The 23958-nt window shown below is 41.5% G+C and overlaps 1 protein-coding gene across 37 annotated transcripts in view; it reads right to left on the bottom strand.

Annotated features, from left to right (window-relative positions):
• LOC113244307 (armadillo repeat-containing X-linked protein 1) overlaps positions 1-23958 on the bottom strand; it is a 45697-nt gene that overhangs the window by 10170 nt on the left and 11569 nt on the right. For 11 of the 37 annotated variants that reach the window (XR_008959731.1, XR_008959705.1, XM_057313149.1 and 8 more), the window contains one exon: positions 21670-21850. The gene's annotated coding sequence lies outside the window, so the exon portion shown is untranslated. Of the gene's footprint in view, positions 1-161; positions 273-1046; positions 1571-1620; positions 2514-2962; positions 3173-7698; positions 7760-21669; positions 21851-23958 lie in introns of those variants that run through there. The other 26 variants (XR_008959711.1, XM_057313122.1, XM_057313135.1 and 23 more) reach the window with 9 other exon arrangements.

Raw genomic sequence — 23958 nt, 5'->3', positions numbered from 1 at the left:
CGTAAGAGGGACTCAGGGCTGGATCACTAATGCCTTTCCTCCACGGAGAAGGTAATTTTGAAATCTCTCCCCTTCCCCCCCACCCCGCCCCGATTCTCCAACCTCATGTTCAACCATCCCCCCCAGCACCTTACATGTAAGGTATCTAATCAGTTCCCTACCTCCCCTACCCCTCCAGATGTCCTGGGGGTAGTGGCACCCCCACATACACCCGCACAGGTCCAGGCAGTTTCTTCTCTTCCTTGCCTGGAAGTCCACTGCGTCTTGCAAACCTGCATACAAAGGGGTGGGGAGGAGGATGCTGAACGCTCAAGGGACAGAAGGACCTCACCCTGGATGGGACACACTTCCCTCTCCGGAATCTCTGGCCCCAGTTCTGCGTAGCCCTACCCTCCACTCCTCTGTGACAGAGCTGCGGCTTTGAAATTCTTCATCTCCCTTCCCCATCTCTTTTATCTCTTTCAATCCTCCCCCCATCCCACCCCACTCCGGTCAGTCACTTCCTTCATAAGTGACGCCACAGCCCTTTCCCTGTAACAAAATGGATGGTGGTGGAGAGAGCGCTGAAGACAGACGGAAAAATGCACAAAGGTTTCGAACTCGCCCTTGCTTCCGCCACCCCCACCATCTCAGAGGTACAGGACACTCCTCCCTCCACCCATTATACCAACTTCCACTGCTCCGGAGCAATTTCCTTCCTCCCTTACCGCAGTTTCCGCCTCCTCCACTAAACCTAGGGACTGATAACTCTGGGACTGAATGCTTGACCCACGGAGCAAACCCTGGACGCTGTACTCCAAAGAGTAACTTGAAGCAAGATCCTCCCCACCCCCACTTCAGGATTCTCGTGACACTCCGCCCCCAGCCACTTCCTTCTTTGTGGGCTACCTGCACAGCACTTTGTTTTGAAAGCTCCGAAATGGAATAAAGAGGAGGAAAGGAAGGGGGGTGCGGAGGAAGTCCATGGGTCCACTCTGGTTTGCCGTCTTCGCAATTCTCCACCCCAGGGGTCCCCAAATAGTGCCACCACCCTCACTCTGACCTACTTTTTCTGGGCAATTTTCCTCTTCTTCCTGCTTTCTAGGGTTGAATTGGCCCTAAAGTGCAAGATTCACAGGCACAAACAAGCGACAGGGCAGAGACAGTTGGGCGGACAGAACAGCCCTTCAGAGAGTCCCAAATACCAGCTTTTCCAAATTCAGGATCCTGGTTGTCAAGCGGCTTTCATCTTTTGGCCTCTCACCCCTGGTCTTTCACCCCTACTCCCACTTCTCAGGACTCCGCTGACATCAGCCCTCTTCCTGCCCGGCATCCATTCACCCACTCCCGCAGCCCCCACCCTCAGCAGCCGGCCATTTTCCCAGCGAAAACCACACCCCTTTCGAACAACTGGAAACGGAGGAGGCGGGGCGAGGGAGGAGGGAAAACCTGAGGAGCAAAAGAAGAGCCCCCTCCCCGAGGCATTTCCACCCCCAACGACTGCCATTTTCCCTGTAGGCACTGTCACATCCTTTTTAACAGGAAGACAGCTGGAGTCAGAAATGGGCCCAAGTTAAGTCAAGGACCTCAGCCACCCCCACCCCTCCGGGGACTGCGGGGCAAGCCCACCTTTACACAGACCTGCAGGGATTCGGAGCAGATTCGTTACTCTCTTGCTCTGAGTGTTACAGCGCCCTACTGAAAGACATGGGCAATGACAAACGCACAGCCCAAGATTCTGACTTGGTAGATGGGCCAGCACACAGGGCCAGAATCTTAGTATCTGCCCTTCCCGATTCAAGGCCCTGGGTGCCAAAGTTTTCAGATTTCCTCCCTCCTGGTCTGGGTTCTTCCCTGAAATCCGGACCCCAACGTCCACCATTTTTGTTCTTGGAAGGGCCAGGGCTAGTGCAAGGCTGTGGAGAAAGCAGGGCCTTGTCCCTCTTTGGTCTCCACCCTCCGCCACCCGCACCGCACGGATCCCCCAGGCAGCGCCCATCCACACACACAGACCTGCTGGGATGCGGGCAGTTACCTCCTCCTGCTTCCCTGGCTACAGGCCCGCCCGCCCTCGGGGCAATAAGGAGCTGGTAACCGGACCAAACCAGGACTAGGATTAGAAGGACGTCTGCAAACGCCGCTCCTGCTCACGTGAGGGCCACGTCACCGGTGAGTTCAAGACCCCAATTACCACTCCCACCAGCAGTGCGGCAGGAGCCGACCCACCCCTTTTCTTCCTGGCTACATCAGGCCCTGCCACTCATTTTCTTCTGCCAATCCCAGAGACTGAGGAGAGCTGCTCCTTGTGGCTGGAATTTGCCTTTCTCCGGTTAACAGGGGGAAACTGCATCTGTTCCCTTATCTATTGCTCTTTGCTTCCTCTTTGAGGGATCGTTTTTTTCCCTTCTCTACTCCCTGTCCGATTGCTTCTCCCCTTCTCTTACTTTCCCCCACACCCAGCCATGAAGGGCTAGCATTTTCCCTGCACCCTTATATGAAATGGGAGGAAAGATCCCAGAAAAGAATGTACGTAGTGGGAGTGTCTTACTTAAACTTTCCAGTTCATTTTTTAAAATCAGTAATGCATTCCTTTTATATTGAGAAAATAAAATGATGCTATTTGCATTTGAGTGGAGGATTTAAGTGGGAAGGAAAACCGAAAAGGCCTCATTAATTACGTTATATGTATTTATAATACAAGAAAAATGTTTTACTGCTTATAACCCAGTGGCAGCTTTCAAAACATACTAACCGGTTTTAAAATTAAAAACAAATTTTTCATCCGATCTATGAATTAGTCCACAAAGAGATCTAATCTTTAGTCGTATAATTTTGGCCAGTTAATGTAAATGATCTACTAGTTTTTCTACTTAGAGATCAACTTACAATTTGATAAAAACAAAAGCAACACAATCCTGTCTTGTTTGATTAAAGAAAGACACGTATTTAAAGTCCCAAAGTCTTGGCGGAATGCTGCACGAACCTGTTGTGATTTGATGGCTGTTCTGAACACCTGCCCCTAGATTAGATTCCAGCCCACTACCGCGAGGCAGCTGAGGGTGTGAGGAATGTAGAAACGGTCTGATCTCTCAGCTTTGTCAAAAAGGGAGGGAGGAAGGTGCTGCCCTCCTGCCTCTCCTGTATTCCAAAGCCTCTCCTCCGTGCAGTCAGCCACTTGACTCTGTCGCTCGCTCTAGAAGTACACAAGGACAGGTGAGCAAGATGGTAAATGCCACCTTTACTCAGGGGACCAACTTGAGTAACTGTCTTTGGCTTCTTCGCTTTCTCCCTCCCTCCCCCGAATTCGCACAGATGTAACTCAGGGATACATAGAAGGGACTGCTGTTGCCACAGAGCCCTGCAGCTGTGGGTTTCCGCGAAGAAAAAGTGATTGCTGGCGGGGGAAGCGCCCAGGTTGGCCCGCTCTGCCCTCATTCCTCATTCATGGCGCCTGAGTTAACCTTGCTCAACGCTGTCTGCTGCTGCTACCACCTGACCTGGGCGGTGCAGCCAGCTGGGCCTCTTACCTCTGGCCTCCTTGCCACGGGGCACCCAGGGAGAACCTAGCCTTGCTGCAGGGTCGCTGCCTGCAGCCCACACCCGCTTTGCTGCCCCCTAAGCCAAATGTATGCCAGGGGCCCAGGGAGTCTCCCCACTGACCATACTGATGAACCTAGAGTAGGCTTTCTCAACCTGCCGCCTCTGTGCGGTACCTGAACTTGTGTCCAAGTTATGCACATACGTATGTTTATTTTACTGGGGAGAGGGGTCACAGCTTTCATCAGATTCTATGACTTAAAAAAAAATGAAGAACTACTTGCCTAGGAAAAAAGATATATCCCCTGAGTAGAAATCAGTCTCTTCCTTTCTCTCTCTGCCTCTCTCTTATTATATACATTTCTTATTTTTTTTAATGTGGAAACAATGCAGAAATGTATAAGGTAGAATGTGAAAGTGCCCTGCAATTCCTGTTCCACCACCAACCACTTTTGACAATTTCCACCTTTCTTTATGCAAATACAAAAAGTATATGTATGCATGTGTCAAGTTCCAAGTTGAACAATACACAGAACGAAATGGTTGACGTTTAGTGACATAAAGTGCAATGAATCTGCACTTTAATTTGAGAACTGACATCATCTTTAAAAACTGAGTCTATCTATGTTGACTTTTATGATCTTCAACAAATTTTATGTTTCTTCAGGTAGGTTATACTCATTACTTGCTAAGTTTATTCCTAGGTATTTTATTGTTTTGTTGTCTTGGGGGATGGCATTCCTTTTACGATTATGTTTTCTACCAGGTTATTGCCTATCTAAGGAAAAACGATTATGATATATTTATTTTTAGTGACCTTTCTTAGTATTTCTGATAGTTTTTCAGTTGATACATTTGGTTTTTCTGGGTATGCATACATAATCATCTGCTAATGATGGTTTTTTAATTTCCTCTTTTCCAATATTTATATCTCTTATTCTTTCATTTTCTGGATGTACTGCATTGACCAGAACCTCCAGAACTATGTTGAATAATGGTGATTGAGGACCTCCCAACCTTGTTCCTGAAGTAAATGGGAATGCCCCTAAGATTTCACCATTTAGTGTGAGTTTGCTGTTTGTTTCTGATGTGTTCTCCTTCTGGTTTTGTGCGCGTGGGGGGTGAGGTCTAAAAGCCGCACTTTTAGGGCACTGGGGTGGCTTAGTCAGTTAAGCATTTGAGTTCAGCTCAGGTCATGATCTCAGGGTCCTGGGATCCAGCCCCCCAACCCCTGCCTGAATTGGGCTCCCTGCTCAGCGGGAAGTCTGCTTGTCCCTCTGCCCCTCCCCCTGCTCATGCCCTCTCCCTGCCCCCCTCAAATAAATAAAATCTTTAAAAATAAATAAAAGCTGCACTTACATAACCCTTTATATAAGACTGAGAAAAATTCAATTGTCCACATCATAATATTGGGAGGAAGAGGGGACCAGGGAGAATTGCCATAAATCCTGTGCTTATTGTGAATATGTTGGTGAGCAAACAGACTCTGATTCTGCTCTCATGGTGGAAACAAGACCTTAATGAAATAATCACACATGCATACAAACCAAAAAAAATATATCATGAATGAAAGGAACATTATTAATATAGTAAAAGAAGTGGGAAGTGGGAGGGTCTGGGGATCAAAGAAGACTTTCTTGTGGGGGAAAGGGAGTGAAAGTTTGAGCTGAGATGAAGGAAAGCAAGAATAAACTAGGAAAGGATGGGAGCAGAAAATAAGAATGTTCAAATTCTCCACCTTTCTGATAACCACCATGAAAACCCATATACTTCAATCCTAGGATAAATCCTGTGAAAGTCACTGTTAACTTTTCATTTGACTCTCCAAGTTTTATTGATGATGATATATAGGTACATTATATGTATATATAGGTACATTATATGTATATACACATAGAGCTAATAATTTTGGGTCACAGAATACAAACTATTTGTTCACCTAATATATTGTGTACGTTATTTTATCAGATACAAAAATATTCTATAGTATGGATTTACCAAAAATTTACCAATCTATTATTGATTGATTGATTGATTGATTGATATTTAGCCTCTTCTCAATCTTGGTCTACTACAAAAATGCTAAAGTGGAAACCTTCATACACATATATTTTGACAATTGTGGCATTATTTTCTTATGATAAATTCCTAGAAGTGAAATCACTGGGTCAAAGTAGATACTCATTTTAAATTATATCCATGTTGCCAACTTTCACCTCTTAAGTTGTGATATATATATTCCACGTTCTGCTCCAAAAACGTTCAATTTCTTTAATTATAAGTGAAATTAAGCATCTTTTCCTCGGTTTGTTAACCATTTGTATCTTTCTTTCTATGAATTGCCTTTTCCCATTTTTCCATTAGGCTTTTTGTCTTTTTCTTATTAATGCGTAAGAACTTTCTGTATATCAAGGAAATGAGCTCTTTGACTGTCATAGGTGTTATAAATATATTCCCAGTTTATAATTTTCCTTGGACTTCTGCAGTATGAAATTTTTAAATCTTTAAGATACAAAATTTATCAATTATTTCTTTACATTTTTGGGGTTGTGTGTCCTGGTTGGGAAGGCCTGTATTTTCTTCTAATTTTTATGTACATTTTTTAGTATTTAAATTTTTGGCTCATATGGAATTTTTTTGGTGGCATTGCCTTTGTTACCAGTAAGGCACCAGCAATTTTCCCCACCATTACTTTTGAACCATTTGTGTAAATGTCAACATGGTGAATACAGCAAGTAACATCTCAATGTTATTGTGAATACATTTTCTCCAGCTTTATTGAACACATGGAATTATTTTTTTCCAAATAGTTAGGAAATTGTCCAATGCCAATTATCAAATAATCTTTCTCTAGCTCACTGATTTAAAATGTCACCTTTGGGGCGCCTGGGTAGCGCAGTCGTTAAAGCGTCTGCCTTCGGCTCAGGGCGTGATCCCGGCTTACCGGGATCGAGTCCCACATCGGGCTCCTCTGCTATGAGCCTGCTTCTTCCTCTCCCACTCCCCCTGCTGTGTTCCCTCTCTCGCTGGCTGTCTCTCTGTCACATAAATAAATAAAATCTTTAAATAAAAATAAAATGTCACCTTTATGAAAAAAAGAGAGAGAGAGGCAAACCATAAAACGGACTCTTAACTATAGAGAACAAACTGAAGATTGATAGAAGAAGGTGGGCAGGGAATGGGCTAAATGGGTGATAGGTATTAAGGAAGCATTTGCTGTGATAAGCACTGGATGTTACATGTAAGTGATGAATCACTAAATTCTACTCCTGAAACTAATACTACACTATATGTTAACTAGCTAGAATTTAAGTAAAAACTTGAAACAAACAAACAAATAAATAAATAAAATGTCACCTTTATCATAAGCTAAATATCCACATATATTTGGATATATTTCTTGATTCTCTATTATGTTCCTTGAATCTGTTATTTTTTTCTTTTTATGTACCAAACTGTTTTAATTATAGTATCTTCATAATATGTTTTAATATCTGGGAGGGTAAAGCCTCTCTAATCACTCTTTTTCATAATTTACCTGCCTATTCACATGTGTTTATTTAGACATAAAATGTATTATTTTGTTACATTCCCCTAAAATCCTGTCTTTATTTCAATTTAGGTTACACTTAATTTATAAGCTAATTGAGGGATAATTGGCATCTTTATAAGACTATCTTACCACTTCACACAGGTCAGAATGGCTATTATTAAGAAGACAAGAGAGAACAATTGCTGGTGAGGATGTAAAGACAAAGGGAACCCTTGTGCACTGTTGGTGGGAATGTAAATTGGTACAGCCACCATGGAAAGCGGTATGGAGGATCCTTAAAAAATTAAAAATAAAAATACTATATGATCCAGTAATTCCACTTCTGGGTATTTGTCTGAAGAAAATGAAATCACTATGTCAAAGAGATATCTGTACCCCCATGTACATTGCAGCATTATTCACAATAGCCAAGACATGAAAACAACCAAGATGTTCATCAATGGATGACTGAATTAAAATACATATATTATATTTATATATTATATATGTAAATATATCTATTTGTAGTAGTTCATTCATAAAAAGAAGGAAATCCTGCCATTTGCAACAACATGGATAAACTTGGAAGGCATTATGCTAAGTGAAATAAGTCAGGCAAAGAAAGGCAAGTGCTGTATGATATCACTTACATGTGGAATCTACAAGAGCCAAACTCATAGACACTGAGAGTAGATTGGTGGTTGCCAGAGGCTGGGGAAAGAGAGAAATGAGATGTTGGCACAAACTTCCAGTTATAAGATGAATAAGTTCTGGGGATCTAAATGAACGGCACGGTGACTATAGTTAACAGTACTGTATTGTATCCTTGGCAGTTGCTGAGAGAGTAGATATTAAATGTTCTCACCACAACAACTACAACAAATATGGTGGTAATTATATGGCATGATGATGTGTTAACTAACCATATTATGATAATCATTTTGCAATATATATGTGTATCAAATCACCACACTGTACACCTTAAACTTACATAGCATTATATGTCAATTACATCTCAATAAAACTGAGGAAAAAAGAATATCTTTCTACATAAGAACCCATTTTTTCTAGTTGTCTTCATTCATTTTCCTCAGCAGCATTTCTAAATTTAAAAAAAATAATAACTCCTAGAGCATCACCTGGCACACTATAGGTTATCAATAAATATTTGAATTAATGAGTATGTCTTGCAGATTTTTTGTTAAGGGTATTCTTAAGTAGCTTACTTTTCTCCATGGCTACTGTAAGTTGAATCTTTTCTTTATCTTACATTTTCTGTTTATTGTTTTTATATATGAAAGTGGTTGGGTTTTGCAGTTGATTTTTTAGCCAGCCTCTTTATGGAATTCCTAAAGTTTCGAATAGATTTTAGTTGATTCTCTTAGACTTGTTTCATTTGCAGTAATGATCATCTTGTCTCCCCCTTTCCAAATTAATATCACATTCCCTTCTCAGATAATTGCATTAAGTAGTACTTCCAGAACAGTGTTAGATAATTGTGAAAAAACTTGCATCCTTGTCTTTTTCCTAATTTTTATGAGAACGCTTCTGGTGTTTGTCCCTCAAGCCTGAGGGACTTCTTGGTGAGAACTAGGGCCATGTCAGAGGTACCTTCTGCAGGAGCTGAAGTCTCGGCCCGTCACTGCCAGTATACTTATTGGCAGTCACTGCCAATAAAACACAGCCCAAATCAGTGAGGGAACAGGGAAGAAAAAAAAATTGTCTTCTCTCTTCCTCCAAAATTCTTTAAGTGTATTCCATTGGCCAAATCCAAAGAGACTCCAACTACGAAAGGTGCCTAGAGAATACAATCCATAGAAGTCAGCCTCCCAGGGCATAGGACAGGACCAAGGGATGGGAAATTGATCAGCAGATGAGGTAAAATAAAGGATCACCAACACAGTCCACCCCTTTAGCCACTCAGCATCCATTCTTGCCCTTTACTCCAATAAAGAAACTCATCTCCAACAGGGAGGAAAGGACAAAAAGACCCATCAGCCTCTATACTGTCATAAAGTAATGTTAATTCATACTCTCCACCTGAAACCTAATTTATAACAACCATCTCCAGTATTTTTCATATATAAGAGAAAGGAAGGGAAAAAAATAATTACCAGCAAAAATACACCTAGCCGCCACAGCTCCTTTTGTAGCTGGTCATGAGGACAAAGTCAATAATCCATTTCATATGCCCCTTAGCTTTTCATAGTTCTTACCCTGATGTAGTGACTCTAACCTTCAATCCTATCTTTATTGGATTTCTGCATTTTCCCATTGACCAGAACTATTGGGCCACTGAGTACTAAGAGGTGCCCTAATGGTCTCCAAGCAAACTTCTCCTATTCTCATTGTATGGCAGCAACTCTATTCCCGCTTGGTAACTCAGTCACTCCAGCCAGTACAGTAACCCCTTTCTCTGCCTGTCAGTTCAATTGCATAAGGAAACCAAAATGGCCAGGTTGCAGTTTCAGCTTTCAGTTTAATGGAACCATGGCCTTATTCCCTGGGGAAACATTCATCCCTTGGAAAATAGAACCTCCAAACCTGCTGAGCCCAAAGTTGTGGAGACAAAAATATATTTTTTTTCTATTGGGTTAGTTGGTGTGATAGTGAGAGGGGCCACTCCCTCCTCCACCCCTTCATTCCCAGACTTGTGTATCCTCACTATGAGGGAAATACCACCATATATTGGCCACTGGTTCTAAAGCAGCCATTGTATTCTTGTAGTATAGCACTTTCAACATGGAACATCTGATCCTATAACTAAGCTTTCAGTAATTCATTTACTTTTCTATCAGGCAAGCTGCTTCTGCACGATGAAGTAAGTAATAGACTAGTGAATCTTTGGATACAGCTCCATTATTGTACTTCATCTACCATGAAATGAGTTTCTTGGTCAGAGACAATACTGTTACCTAGGATAACCCAATGATGATTAAGGCATTCTGGTGGCACTTAGGAATCATCATGAGCAAAGCAGATAAATGTGTGTCCAGAATATTTATTTCCATGAAGAAAAATTTCTGTTCTCACCATGATGAAAGGTGTCCCATATAATAATCCTACCACCATGGGGCTGACTGGTACCCCCAGGAAATACTATCTTATTGTATTGAATGGTTCTTCATAATCTTATTTTCTTATCGGTTTGGGCACTTAGCAGTGTTAGTACAAGATCAACCTTAGTAAGTGGAAGTCCATGTTATTCAGCCCATGCATAGCCTCCATAATATTGGTGCTAATCTAATACAGCTAGCACAAAAAATAGGGACCATTATCACTATTCTATTTACTACAATGCTATATTGAATTTGATAATATTTTATTTTGGACTTTTGCATTATATTTATAATTTAGATTGACCGCTGGTTTACTTTTTTAGTTCTATTCCTCTTTGTTTGGGTATAAGTCTTATGAAGCCTTATAGAATTAACTGGGTAGATTTCCACCTTTTCCTATGCTCTGGAACACTTTAAATTATTTTTAAAAATTAGTGGATCCTTGGTGATGTTGTGGTAGGAAGAAGAATGTCTCCTCAAAGATGTCTACATATTGAAACCTGTGACTAAGTTACCTTATATGGCAAAAAGGACTTTGCAGATGTGATTAAGTTAAAAATATTGAGATAGGGAGATTATACTAGATTAGCTGGATGGGTCCAATGTAATCACAAGCGTTCTTTTTAAAATTTTTTTTACAAGGGCCCTTATAAGGGGGCAGAAGAGTCCTATAAGATGTGATGACAGAATCACACATCAGAGTGACGTGGGGTGATGGGCAAAGGAATGAAAGCAGCCTCTAGAAGGTGGAAAAAGCAAGGAATGGATTCTCCACTAGAGCATCCAGAAGGAGCATAGCTCTGTCAACCCATTTTAGACTTCTGACCTCCAGAACTGTAAGATAATGTGTCTTGTTTTAAGCCATTGAATTTTCAATATTTTGTTACAGCAGCAGTAGGGAACTAATACAGTGTCGTTACTGTTTTCAAAAAACAGAAGTTTTTTGTTTTTGTTTTTGACCTGGATATTAACCCTATCTATTGCCTCTCCTTCATTCCTGAATTCCAGATTTCCCCCTGGTATCATTTCCCTTTCGGCTGGAGACCTTCCTTTAGCATTTTTTTTTTTTTACAACATGTCTGTGGGCAACAAATTCTTTTGGTTTTCCTTCATCTGAAACATCTTTATTACATCTCCATTCTTGATGTATAACTATGGTTTGGCAATTCTTTCCTTTAAACACTTTAAAAATGTTTTTATTCCACTATTTTCTGACCTTCATTGTTTGTGATAAGAAAACTACGGTCTTTCAAATTGTTGTTCTCCTATAAGTAATGTGTTATTTTCCTCTAGCTACTTTCAACATTTTTTCTTTACTTTTAGTTTTTAGTAGTTTCATAAGATGTGTCTAGGCATGGTTTTCTTTGAGTTCATCCTGCTCAGGATTTATTGACCTTCATGAATCTGTAAATTGATGATGTTTAAAACATCTGGGAAATGTTTAACAATTATATCCTCAAATAATTTTTCTATTCTAGGAGGGGCAAGCCAAAAAGATCAGGAAGTGCTGCTATCCCTTCCCAGCACCATCTCACAGAGCAGGAGTAGTGTCACTCAGGTAAAAGCAGGTGCCTGCTTTCAGCTCCGGTGCAGTGGTTCAAGGGTTCTTCCCAAGAAGAAAGGCAGGACACGTGGATAAGGAATGCTGCAGCTCTGCCTGAAGGAATTGAAATAATTTGGAAAAGGTGCTAGAAAATTCCATGCATTTTGACAAGCATTGTCAAAAAACAACGGAGATCTTGGTGGAGAGGCTAGTACCACTAATATAAGAAAAATGTTAGAGCAGTCACAAGTTTCCTAGAGAGAATCAGGGAAAGAGACAACCAATAAAAGCCCTCTTGAGATCACATAAAATTGTGGGGATCGGGAAGACTGTGTGTATATGCTAGGCTGCATCCTTTTAGGAAAATTAGAGAAAGACATGGAACAGGCTTGAAGGGATTCCCCAAGCCACACAGAGACCCATAAACACAGGGCAAAAGCCTCACTGGCACAAAGAGCTTAAACACAACCTCTGACCAAGCGCTGACTAAATCATAAGCTACTCTGACCCAGGGACAAATCCTAGAAAGCCAAGATTAAAAATAAAGTCACAGTCATCCTTGGCAGTCTGAAAGAATGTGTGAATGTCCAAGGCTATATCCTTTCAGGAACAATTAGAGAAGAAAACTCCAAGCTACTAGTCTCTAGCTCAATGGGAGAGAGGCAAACTATGTGAACTCACTGAAACGTGAGAGCAGCTACACACATATCTAATGATAAAGGGTAAATATCTAACTGAGGGAACTTAAGCACAACCTTTGACCAATAAGTGACATGCTAACCCACAGGCAAAACCTAAGTAGCCAGGCTAAAAGATAAAAACAAGGGGAAAAGACCTGAGCCAGGACATCAGAGATGCACACTACGAGTATGTGGGGGGGAATAAACTTCACAGAATTAGTCCCACCAAGTCAACAAACAAACAAACAAATGACCACTGAGAGGAGCATCAGTATCCAGGGTTGCTATATTACCTAAATATCCAGCTCTCAACAAAGGGTTAAAATACATACAACTATATAGGAGACATAAAAGACAGTATAAATATATTTTGTAGTAACTCTATTTTTTCTATTTGATTTAAAAGAAAACTTCATAAAGCAATATGAATAAATCTATGTTGATGTGCATACAGTGTATAAAGATGCGATTTATATGATAATAACAATGCAAAGGAGTGGGTAGGGAATGAAGCTATTAGGAGCAAAGATTTGCAATTAAATTGGTATTGATCTGAACTCGATTTGTTAAGTCGTTCGTTGTAATTCCCAGGACAGCTACTAAGAGAATATATTTTAAAATATAATAAAAGAAATGACAAGCGAATGAAAATGGTAAACTAGCCAACATCTACTTGACATAAAAGAAGGCAAGAGTGGAGAAACAGGGGAACAAAAAGGACATAAGTCATATAGAAAACAAATAGCAAAGCAAAACAAGTCAATCAGAGAAAGAAAATTATCATATGATCTCACTCATATGTGGAATTTAAGAAACAAGGCAGAGGATCATAGGAGAAGGGAGGGAAAAATAAAACAAGATGAAATCAGAGAGGGAGACAAACCATAAGAGACTCTTAATCATAGGAAACCAAAGGGTTGCTGGCGGGGAGGGGGTGGGGGGATGAGGTAACTGGGTGATGGACATTAAGGAGGGCAAGTGATGTAATGAGCACTGGGTGTGATATAAGACTGATGCACCAATGTCCTCTACCTCTGAAACTAATAATACACTATATGTTAATTCATTCAATTTAAATTAATTGCTTAAATAAAAAATGAAATGTTACTGTGAAAGAAAAGAAAAGAAAGCAAATAGCAAAATGGCAGATATAAATTATAACTTATCAGGGGTTGCATTACATATAAATGTATTAAACACTCCTATTTATTTATTTATTTATTTAGATTTTATTTTTAAGTAATCTCTACACCGAATGTAGGGCTTGAATTTATAATCCCAAGATCAAGAGTCACATGCTCCACTGACTGAGCCAGCCAAGTACCCCTTAAACACTTCAATTTAAAACCAGAGATTGCAGAATGGATTTTTAAAATATGATCTATGCTACCTACAAAAGACATTTAGAATCAAAGACACAAACAGGTTGGCAATCAAAGGATAAAAAAGTTATACCATGCAACAGTAACCAAAAGGGACCTGGAATGGTTATATTAATACCAGAAAAATTAGGCCTTAAGACACACATTGTTATTAGAGACTAAGAAGGGCCATTTATAATGATGAAAATGTCAATCTATAAAGAAGATATGACAATTATAAATGTATATGGACCTAATGACAAAGCCCCAAAATACATGAAGCAAAAACAGAATTGAAGGGAAGTGAAAATATATACAAGGAATAACAATAATATATGCCAATTTCTAAGTACTACTGAGTGCTTAATCATTTAATTATCACAGCAATCCTATAAAATAGATATTGTTGGGGTGCCTGGGTTGCTCAGTCAGTTGGGCATCTGCCTTTGGCTCACATCATGATCCCAGGGTCCTGAGATCAAGTCTGCATTGGGTTCCCTGCTCAGCGGGGAGTCTGCTTCTCCCTCTGTCCCTCCCCCTCGCTCGTCCTCTCTCTCGCTCTCTCTCTTTCTCGCAAAAATAAATAAATAAATAAACAATCTTTTTAAAAAATAAATAAATAAAATAGATATTGTTATTTTCATTCTAAATATAGGGAAAGCGAGGGAGAGAGAGATTAAGAGATTTACCTAAGATCACACAGCTATTAAGTGACAAAACCAGGATTTGAAGTGAAGCTGTCTGGTGGCTTCTATGCTCTTAATTATTCCTTCTTATGGTTCAGCTTTGAATAATATTTACACAGACAAAATATAAACACTTAATATTGATTTAATAAATAACAACAATATATTAGGAGAATGTGGGAAAAGTGTGGTTATATATGGAGTGGGAGGTATAAGATAATTGAATCTTTCCATTGTAGGAAGTCATAACTGATGTATAAAAATTAAAAATCAAGAAATAAAAGTGTAAATCAGCTATTTAGAAATATGGAGGTGATGCCAGAAGAAACAGTTAAAAGATTTCAAAGTGATTGTCTCTGAGTAACAGAAATCTGGCCTGGGAAAGGATGAAGGAAATTTCTAGTGGATTTTTCTTGTTGCTGCTCTAAGCTTTACACTACTCTGTAACTACAAAAATTACATTTTAAAAAACCATGTTCTGGAACTAAACATAGAATAGGACTCCAATTCCGTGTAAATAATGTACAGAAAACTTGAGGATTATTATGGACGATGGAATGTGTGCATCTCCCCAAAATTCGTAAGTTGAAGTGTTTACCCCCAGTGTAGTCTGTATATGGAGATGGGGCCTTTAAGGAAGTAACTAAGGTTAAATGAGGTCATAAGAGTGGGTCCCTGATCTGACAGGATTAGTGTCCTTATAAGAAGAAATACCAGTGTTCACTCACTCTCTCTCTAGGCACACACACAAAGGAAAGGCCATGTGAGGTCATAGCAAGAAGGTGGCTGTCTACAAGCCAGGAAGAGAGCTGTCAGAGAAACCAAATCTACCAGCACCTAATCTTGGACTTCTGAGCCTCCAGGACTGTTAGAAAGGAAGTGTCTGTTGTTTAAACCAGCCAGTCTGTGGTATTTTGTTCTAGCAGCCCAAGCAGACTAATATAAGGACATTATGCTAAATGAAATAAGCCAGTCACAAAAGGACATTGTATGATTCCACTTATATGAGGTAGTCAAATGCATAGAGTAGTCAAATTCATAAAGACAGAAAGTAGAACGGTGGTTGCCAGGGGCTGAGGGAGGAGATCATGGGGAGTTAGTGTTTTATGGGTACAGAATTTCAGTTTGGAAAGATGAAAGAGTTCTGGAAATGGATGGTGGTGACGGTTACACAACAATGTGAATGTACTTAATGTCAATGGACCATACACTTAAAAGTGGTGAAGATGGTAAATATTTTGTGTACTTTGCCGCAATTTTTTTAAAGGGAAGAAAAAGAATGTATAGAGATACGTGCTGTAATATTGATGGGAGGCCATATCCTCCATTTCAGTTCTGCACTCCTTTCTGTCCAAGTCCCACATGTATTGAGCTTTCTCAGAATTCTGTCCTTGGTTTTTCAATCTGTATCCCTTGCTGGGGCTACCTGACTCACTCTCTGGCTTCAGTTATCATCTAAAATACGTATTTTTTAAAAGATTTTATTTATTTATTTGAGATAGAGAGCACGCGAGTGCACAAGGAAGGGCAGAGGGAGAAGCAGACTCCCCGCTGAGAAGGGATTCCCGATGCGGGGTTTCGATCCCAGGATCCTGAGATCATGCCCTGAGCCAAAAGGCAGATGCTTAACAGACTGAGCCACCCAGGCACCCCTAAAATACATATTTTTAGTCAGACCTTTATCCTGAGCTCTAGATCCACACTTTTCAAATAAACACTGAACCTCTCCACTTGAAAATCCCATAGGCACCTCAAATTCAAATAGTTTAAACCAGATTCATTCCCTTTCCCTCTCAAATATGCTCCTTCATGTTTGAAAAATAAAAGGGAAAGAGAAATGTTAATAGCCTTGCTGCCTCATCCTCTACTCCAGATCGTACTCTCTCCCCTATACTACACTGCCTTAAGGGTCAATCAGTTTATGTGTTTCCCAGAAATGGGCCTTTTTCCCAAGAAGAACTGCATTTTCATTTTCAAAAAGTGGTGTTAAACTCTTCCATGACCCAGCAAGGCCTCTAAATCCAAAACCTTAAACCAACCCCTGAGCCCTGAGTCTGCTACAACACTAGAGTAAGAATCAGGTTGTGGGGCCACAGGGGAACCCAGAACTAGTTTATAAGACCACTTAACTCTCCAAATTATCTAGGAATGTCATCCACTGCTATCCTAGCCTCAGCCTTACCCTTAGAACTGGGCATGAGGGACCCTCTCTAAATCCCATGTTTTGAGGGGTCCTGCATCTCTCTCTCTCTCTCACACAGACACAGACACAGACACACACACACACACACACACACACACACATTAAATAACACATGGGTGCCTGTGTCACACAGGATCTGGTGCTCATTGTTGGCACAGTGCAACTTATAACTCTAAACATCTGCACTTTGACTAGTACTGTTCAGGCTCCAGGAACATACTTCTCCACATCTGTTTCCCTCTATCTTCTAAATAAAAGTCAACTGTGTCCAAATGCCATGACCATGCGTGGATTGTGTCACTACTGACCCAAGAAACAGACATTATTTCAGAAAGCAGGGAAGATTCAAGCGGTGGAAGCACTTAATGGAAGAGAAAAAACAAGCTAACTTGTCAAAGCCTCCTCAGATAACACAAATGCAATAGGTTTCTGTTGAACAAACTATCATTCCCCAATAGTGCCCATTTTCTTGCCTGTCTTTATTTTCCAGTCTGTGGCTCCAGAGGCAATAAAAAATTAGTGCAGTATTTGCACAGTTGCAGAGAGAGGCTAAAGAACATTTTACAATATTGAACAACTCATATTACTCTTGATTTTAGGGTGAACAGGATAGATAGATAGATAGATAGATAGATAGATAGATAGATAGATAGTTACAGATAGACAGATAGATGATAGACAGATAGCTTTAACATGCATAAAGCATTGTCACAGATTGGATGTTCCAGGAAGCAGATTCTGAGACAAAGATTAGAGTAAAGAAGGTTTATTGGGAAGTGCTCCTGGGATCAACATTTATGGAAAGAAAGGGAGGAAAGCAGCAGGAATGAAAAAAGGGATAAATCAAATTTTAGCATACCATCAGTGGAATGCCTCAGCATTTTTAGAGTGAATTATGAAGACAGAATGAAACTCCAAAACTACCATAGTTAGGGCCAAAAGGGCCAGGCCTTTATACACAGCATCAGTGAGTCACCGGACGTGAGCCACTCTGAGAAAGGGACATGAAGCAAGATAACTCTCAGCTAATGCAATCCCGAAAGTGGGCCAGCAGCCACACACTCTCTGATGGAAGCGTTCCTAACAACTGAAGTAATAAGGCCTCAACTGCTAAAGGGAGCTCTGGGCAAGGCATTGCTGTGTCCACTACAGTCCACCCCTTGTGCCTCCCAGATCCACTTCACTGAATTATGGGATCAGCTCTTCCAGGAGTCTGATGGGTCTCTCTTCCTAGGAGAAACTTAGGACACACTACACCCCTCAATACTGCAGCTGGTCTCAAAGCCTTCCAGTAACAATTATAGATCCCCATCAGTCTTAAGGTCTTGGTGCTTTGCCTGGTGGTATGACCCAGATCCTCATTCCTGGTCACCACGGCTTTCTCAGGCTGGAGTTGCTATACTTGCTGATACCCACATACCAAGCCCACCAATCTAAGAACAATGTTTGGGCTTTTCCTTCCTAGTCAGCTTGTCAAGAGATCTCCCAGGGCACCTGTGTGGTTCAGTAGGTTAAGCGTTGGCCTTCGGCTCAGGTCATGATCCTGGAGCCCCACATCAGGCTCCCTGCTTAGCGGGGAGTCTGCTTCTCCCTCTACACTTCACCCTGCTTGTGCGTTTTCTCTCTCTCTCTCTCTCTCTCTCTCTCTCTCTCTCTCTCTCTCTCTCTCTCTCAAATGAATAAATAAAAATCTTTAAAAAAAAGAGATCTCCCAAGGGGCCACAGGTGGATGGTGAGTGAATAATGCTAGTGCATCATCAGTGGAGGATCTGCTATCATGGAGGATCTGCTCTTGCTGATTGTGTAGGGGCTTGTGTTCTCTAGTCCTGCCTGTGCTTGATCCTGTGTGTCAAACTTCCATCTGGTTGCTGGGCCTGCCCACCCTTACACCTTGGTGGATCTGACAGCATTCAGTTCATGATGGGCAGTTCTAGTTGCCTGGCCACTTGATGTCCTATGGTCAAGCATTCTGTCTCTATCAGGATGCAGTAGCTTGTTAGGAGCTGTTTATAAAAGCTATATAATCCTCCACCATGTATGGCATGGTTTGCTCCAGAACCTAAATTCTGGACTAAGTTCTGACTTTCCCTCTAGGGCTTATCAAAAACCCCATGTGGCATCTTTTGCCCACACAGATACCTCTAATGCCATAGGGTCTGTCTATTGTATGGAGCAAGTGGCAGGACTACTTGAAACCACAGCCTGGACCTGCTATGGGACCTTCTCTTGCTCTAGGCTCCACTCAGAGCTGTCAGCTTTTTGTGTCATCCAGTATATGGGTAGAAAAAGTAATCCCAGGTGTGAAATGTGCTGTTTCCAGAACCCAAAGAAGCCTACCAGGCGTTGAGTTTCCTACTTTGTTGGGAAGGCGAAAAATGCAATAATTTGTCCTTTAATTTAGGAGGGGATCTCCTGGCGTGCCCCCCAGATCATTCAACCTCGAAAACCTGCACTTAATGTAGCCAGCCCATGGATCTTTGGAGGGTTTATCTCCCACCATGGAGAGTACATGTGTCTCACCAAGGCCTCCAATGTACTAACCACTTCTTACTCATTTTGGTCTAATTAGCATGATGTTGTTAACAGAGTGGACTAGTATTATATTCAGATGGTCCAGATATCTCCAGAGTGTAATATGACAGAGGACAGGAGAGTTAGTAGACCCTTGAGGAAAAACTATAAATGTATCCTGTTGTCTGTCCTATATGAATATGAACTTTTTCTGATGTTTTATTCTGTTGGGATGGAAAACTACATTTTCCAAATCAATAGCTAATTACTAGATATCTAAGGTCATGTTATTCTGCTTTAGCAAAGATATTATATCTGACACGGTGGCCGCACTTGTATCACTACTGGGTTGAGTTTGCAATGGTCTGTCATCTACCAGGCTCTGCCCACATTTCGCAGGGGCCCAAACTGGTGCATTAAATGTAGAAATGATGGGGACCACATCCCAGCATTCTTTAGGTCTTCAAAGGCAGCACTAACTTCTGCCATCCTCCCCAAGATGCTATATGTTTTCATTTATTATCTTGGCCGAGGAAGGTGAGGGCAGTTTCAGAAACTTCCACTTTTCATCTGCAAATAGCTCTGACTCCACAGGTCAAGAAACCAATGTAAGGTTTGTACCAACTACCAAAACGTCTATTCCAATTATACATTCAGAGAACAGGAATATAGCCATCAGGTAGGTTTGTGGACCCACTGGAGCCACTGTGAACCCAACACAGGCCAGGAGTCCACTTCATACCAGGCTCCCATCCGCCCTTATTCTAAGAAGGGGGACACGATGACATTTTAGGTCTCTGGGTGTATCAACTCATAACCAGTGTCCATTGGTCCTCAAAATGTTTGGGTATTCCTCTTTTCCCTGCATACAACTACACACATAAATAGAAGGACTAGAGAAATCATTACTACACATATGTTATAGGGTTCTTCTTCCTGGGCACCCCAGCCTCTCCTTCAGCCTCCCCTTCAAACAGCGCACCCTGGTTCAAACACTGACTTAGGATCAGAAGCTGAGCAAGGAATTGTGACTTTTTACTGTCCTTCAGACTCTTGACCATCTTTGATTTCTTTTGGTTGTTCATGTTAAGCACAGATTGTTGGCTGCTTATTTTCCCCAGGGCACTATGTTACATTGACCACATAATCTACTAACTACCTCTTAACCATCCATTCACCAGGAGCATTGTGTTCTATTAACCATCCCCACAGCTCTCTGCAGATCAGCATCCCCCCCATCACTCTGACCCGGCAGTGCAGTATGGTATTTGCGTCCACCTGACTTCTGATGGTCAGGCCATCACTGTTTCTATCAGTGATCCTCATCCTGTAACACCCTCTCCTACTCTGAGCCCTGGCCTGCAGAGCCGAGCCAGCACTGAACTTCTTAGCAAAGCTGCCATTGCTCTCACCAGTGCGTTCCTCATAGCTTTAGCAAATAGTGTGCCTTTTGGGTCCTCCTGCAGAACAAAGTCCTCCAGAGGGTTTTCTGGACACACATAATATATTTATTTTATCATTCCCACTTCCCTGAGCCTTTAATCCTTTCTCCCCCATCTGCTATAACAACTTTGGCATTTATACTTCACTTAATTCTCCCCCCCCCCGCCCCCGCACTCTGAGAAGCCATTCTAGTATTGAGTTTACATGATCTCCTGGGGTCTTTCCCAGGATGTTAAATACTGTATTTTGGGAGAGAACTCTCAAAACAATTTTCCCTTATTCAATTTTATATTCCAGCTTCCCTGATCAAGGCCCTCAGAATTCAGTCCTGTGCTTCCCCCTCAGCACCTGTTAGTACATGCTGGCTAGGTCCTGTAGCTTCTTCTTGGGGTAGTCCCTTTCCTTCCTTCTTAGGCCCATCACATCCCCAATGAAGGTATGCTGTGACTTAACTTTATATATAGGCCCAGTGGCCAAGATGGGAAGTGGGGCAGATTCTGAGGGAAACACATACTATATTACAGGAGAAAGGGCTCTGCAGGATCGAGCAAGGTGAAGCACTAGCCCTTAACAGGAAGGAGTGGGACACTTCTGAATGCTCAAGGTGTCCAGGAAAATCTAAGGATACAGATTTTTAGGGATGTCAATCCAGAAGTCCCCATCCCATGTGCCAGGGTCCCATTCCTTCCTAACCAGGGTCCTGATCTTGGCATAGCAGACTTGTCTCAGTTGGGATTTTAACTTTCTTTGAAGCTTGCTTTCCGTAAGTCCTAGGCCTGGTCCTCAGATTTCTCTACCGTCTACCTGGAAAAGACGAGGGCCTCTTTATACGCTATGAATGAAACCCTCTGGCTTTCACATATAGCACTTAATATAGCACATATAGCACTTAATTGTGGACTAATTTAATTTGGCTTTTCATTATTTTTTTTTTCTAGAAGTCAATCGAGCATAGAAATAGCTACCCAATTTTCTGGCCTTCCTTATATTTAATATTTCCCACATAGTTCTTGAAATTCTGCTACATAGAACCAGCTAATGCATTCCCTTCCACCACTGCCATCCCAGTTCGCCATCAGCGAAAGCTCTAACAATTCCTTGTCACCTGTTCCAGGTTCTTATCTACTCCACCTACCATCAGTGATGGGGTCCTCATTGCCAGCTGGCCAGCAGGTGAGTCATCTCCAAAATTTCATCACAGTGTATGCTTTCCTGAACTATTCCTCATACCAACTGTTGTAGATTGGCTTCCTGGAGAGCAGACTCAGAGTTCAGCATGAAGGGCTTTTATTAGGGAATGCTCTTGAGATCAAAATCTGTGGAAGGGAAGAGAAGGAAGCAGGATTGGACAGAGGGAGAAGTTAAGCTGTCCCTTTTGGGGCAAGAAGGACATGTCAATCAGTCATTGGGTGGAAGTACCCCAGGAAGAGGGTATGACCTTGGGGGAGGTGACTTTCCAGTTGAGGCAATTCCTGAAAAGGGATGACAGCTGAGGGCAGTCTGTTGGCAGCACTCCTAGCAACTAAATAATAACCTCTTTATTCCTGAAGGAGGATTAGGGCAGCAGATTGCAGAATCTACCACAAGCGTGACATCATTTTTTCCACCAGAAATTTAGTGGCTATTGAATAATAGAATTGACAACAGTTTTACTTTTAAAATGGTGAAAAAGATTTAAATTTTCAAACATTTACATGGACATTTACAGCTTTATTAAAATATTTATTAAAATTTTAATTTATACCTTCCAAATATCTAGACATCAATATGTGAGCCTCTATTTACACTTTTACTCTAGTTCCCTGAAATACTACTGACAGGTCTGCTTAGCCCAAATCCATCCATTTCCTCTTGGTAAATTATGCAAAAGCTCCTATTGTGTATTATATAAAAATCAGAAAATATGGGGGCGCCTGGGTGGCTCAGATGGTTAAGCGTCTGCCTTTGGCTCAGGTCATGATCTCCAGGTCCTGGGATCAAGCCCCACGTCGGGCTCCCAGCTCAGCAGGGATTCTGCTTCTCCCTCCCCCTCAGCCTCTCCCCCTGCTTGTGCTCTCTCTGCCTCTCTCTCTCTCTCTCTCTCAAATGAATAAATAAAATCTTTTAAAAATCAGAAAATACAAATGAGTAAAAAACAGGTAAAATTACTCATTAACCTAACACCCATAGGACACTATTAACGTTCTCAGAGTATACACCAAAGCTCATATATGAGATGATTTAAATATATATTTTTTCTTTATAAAAAGTATAGCATGTGCTCTTGCAGCCTATTTTCCCTATTTAAGATTATATGCTGAACTTTTCCCAAGTAAATAAGCGTAGATGCCCATCACCATTTTCAATTGCCGCAAAATGTTTCAATGTGCAGACACACCCTAATTTGTTCAGCCAAGTGCCTATTTTGAGACACTTGGGTCATGCACGTTTTCACTCTTCGAAACAGTATGAAGATGCACAGCTTTGTACAAGCCAATTATTTGATAATTTTCTATAGATAAATTTCTACAAGTAGGATTACTGGCTCAAAGAGCATGCACATCTTAAAGGCTTCTGAAGCATGGATCCAAAGGGACCTTGTACCAATGTATGCTCCCACCAGCCCACTTTGAAAGCGCCCCTCCCACCACACCCTCACCACACTCTAGCGTGGGAGAGAGGTGGGTCTTCTACAGTATTGATGCCAACACCACTCTCAATGGTTCCATAAAGGCTCTGCCTCAATCAGCCTTCTAAAAGAAATCTGATAGAAGCACTAAACGTTGTTCTTTCTTCTATTATTCTTTCTTAGTATTTCAAAATAATAACTAATGTATTTACTTACATAGACACCAGAGTTGGCCAAGAAAGAGAATGCTTTCCAATTCAATGCCACCGGGACCCTAAAATAAAATTGTACCTCTCTGTATGCCCTCAAGATATGTTCCATCACTTCTTTGTTTAAAGTCTCTCACTTCCTTCCTTTTGCCATTCCCATGGCCAGTAGTGAAGTCTCACACTTTTATCATCTTGTGCCTGGACCACAGCAGTGACTTCCTAACTGGTGTTCCAATCTCCAATGGCCACGCCAGTGGCCACCCTAACTCTGACCCATCCTGCACACAAATCAGCTACATCCTTTTCCTTTCATTTTCATTCTTCTGGTCACAGAAGGCTTTGGGGTCTAACAGGGGTGGATGGAGTAACATTCAGACACCTCAGTTTAGCAATCAGGGATCCTGCATGAAGGGGCTCCCAGACTGATGGATTCCATTTCCCATCATTCCCCTCCCTCCCCACACTTGAAACTCCAGGCAGGCCAGCCTCCTCTCTGGAGCGGAATTACCACCTCCACGCCTTTCTTCCCACCACTACTCCCTCCTCCAATGCTCTCCTGCCCTTTTTATCCTATCCTTCAAGCCCAGTTTACCTAAATGTCCCCCTC

Source organism: Ursus arctos, chromosome X, assembly GCF_023065955.2.
Source record: "Ursus arctos isolate Adak ecotype North America chromosome X, UrsArc2.0, whole genome shotgun sequence".
NCBI lineage: Eukaryota > Metazoa > Chordata > Mammalia > Carnivora > Ursidae > Ursus > Ursus arctos.
Note: the sequence above shows the minus strand (reverse complement) of the source record. Positions and strands in the feature narration are given on the sequence as shown.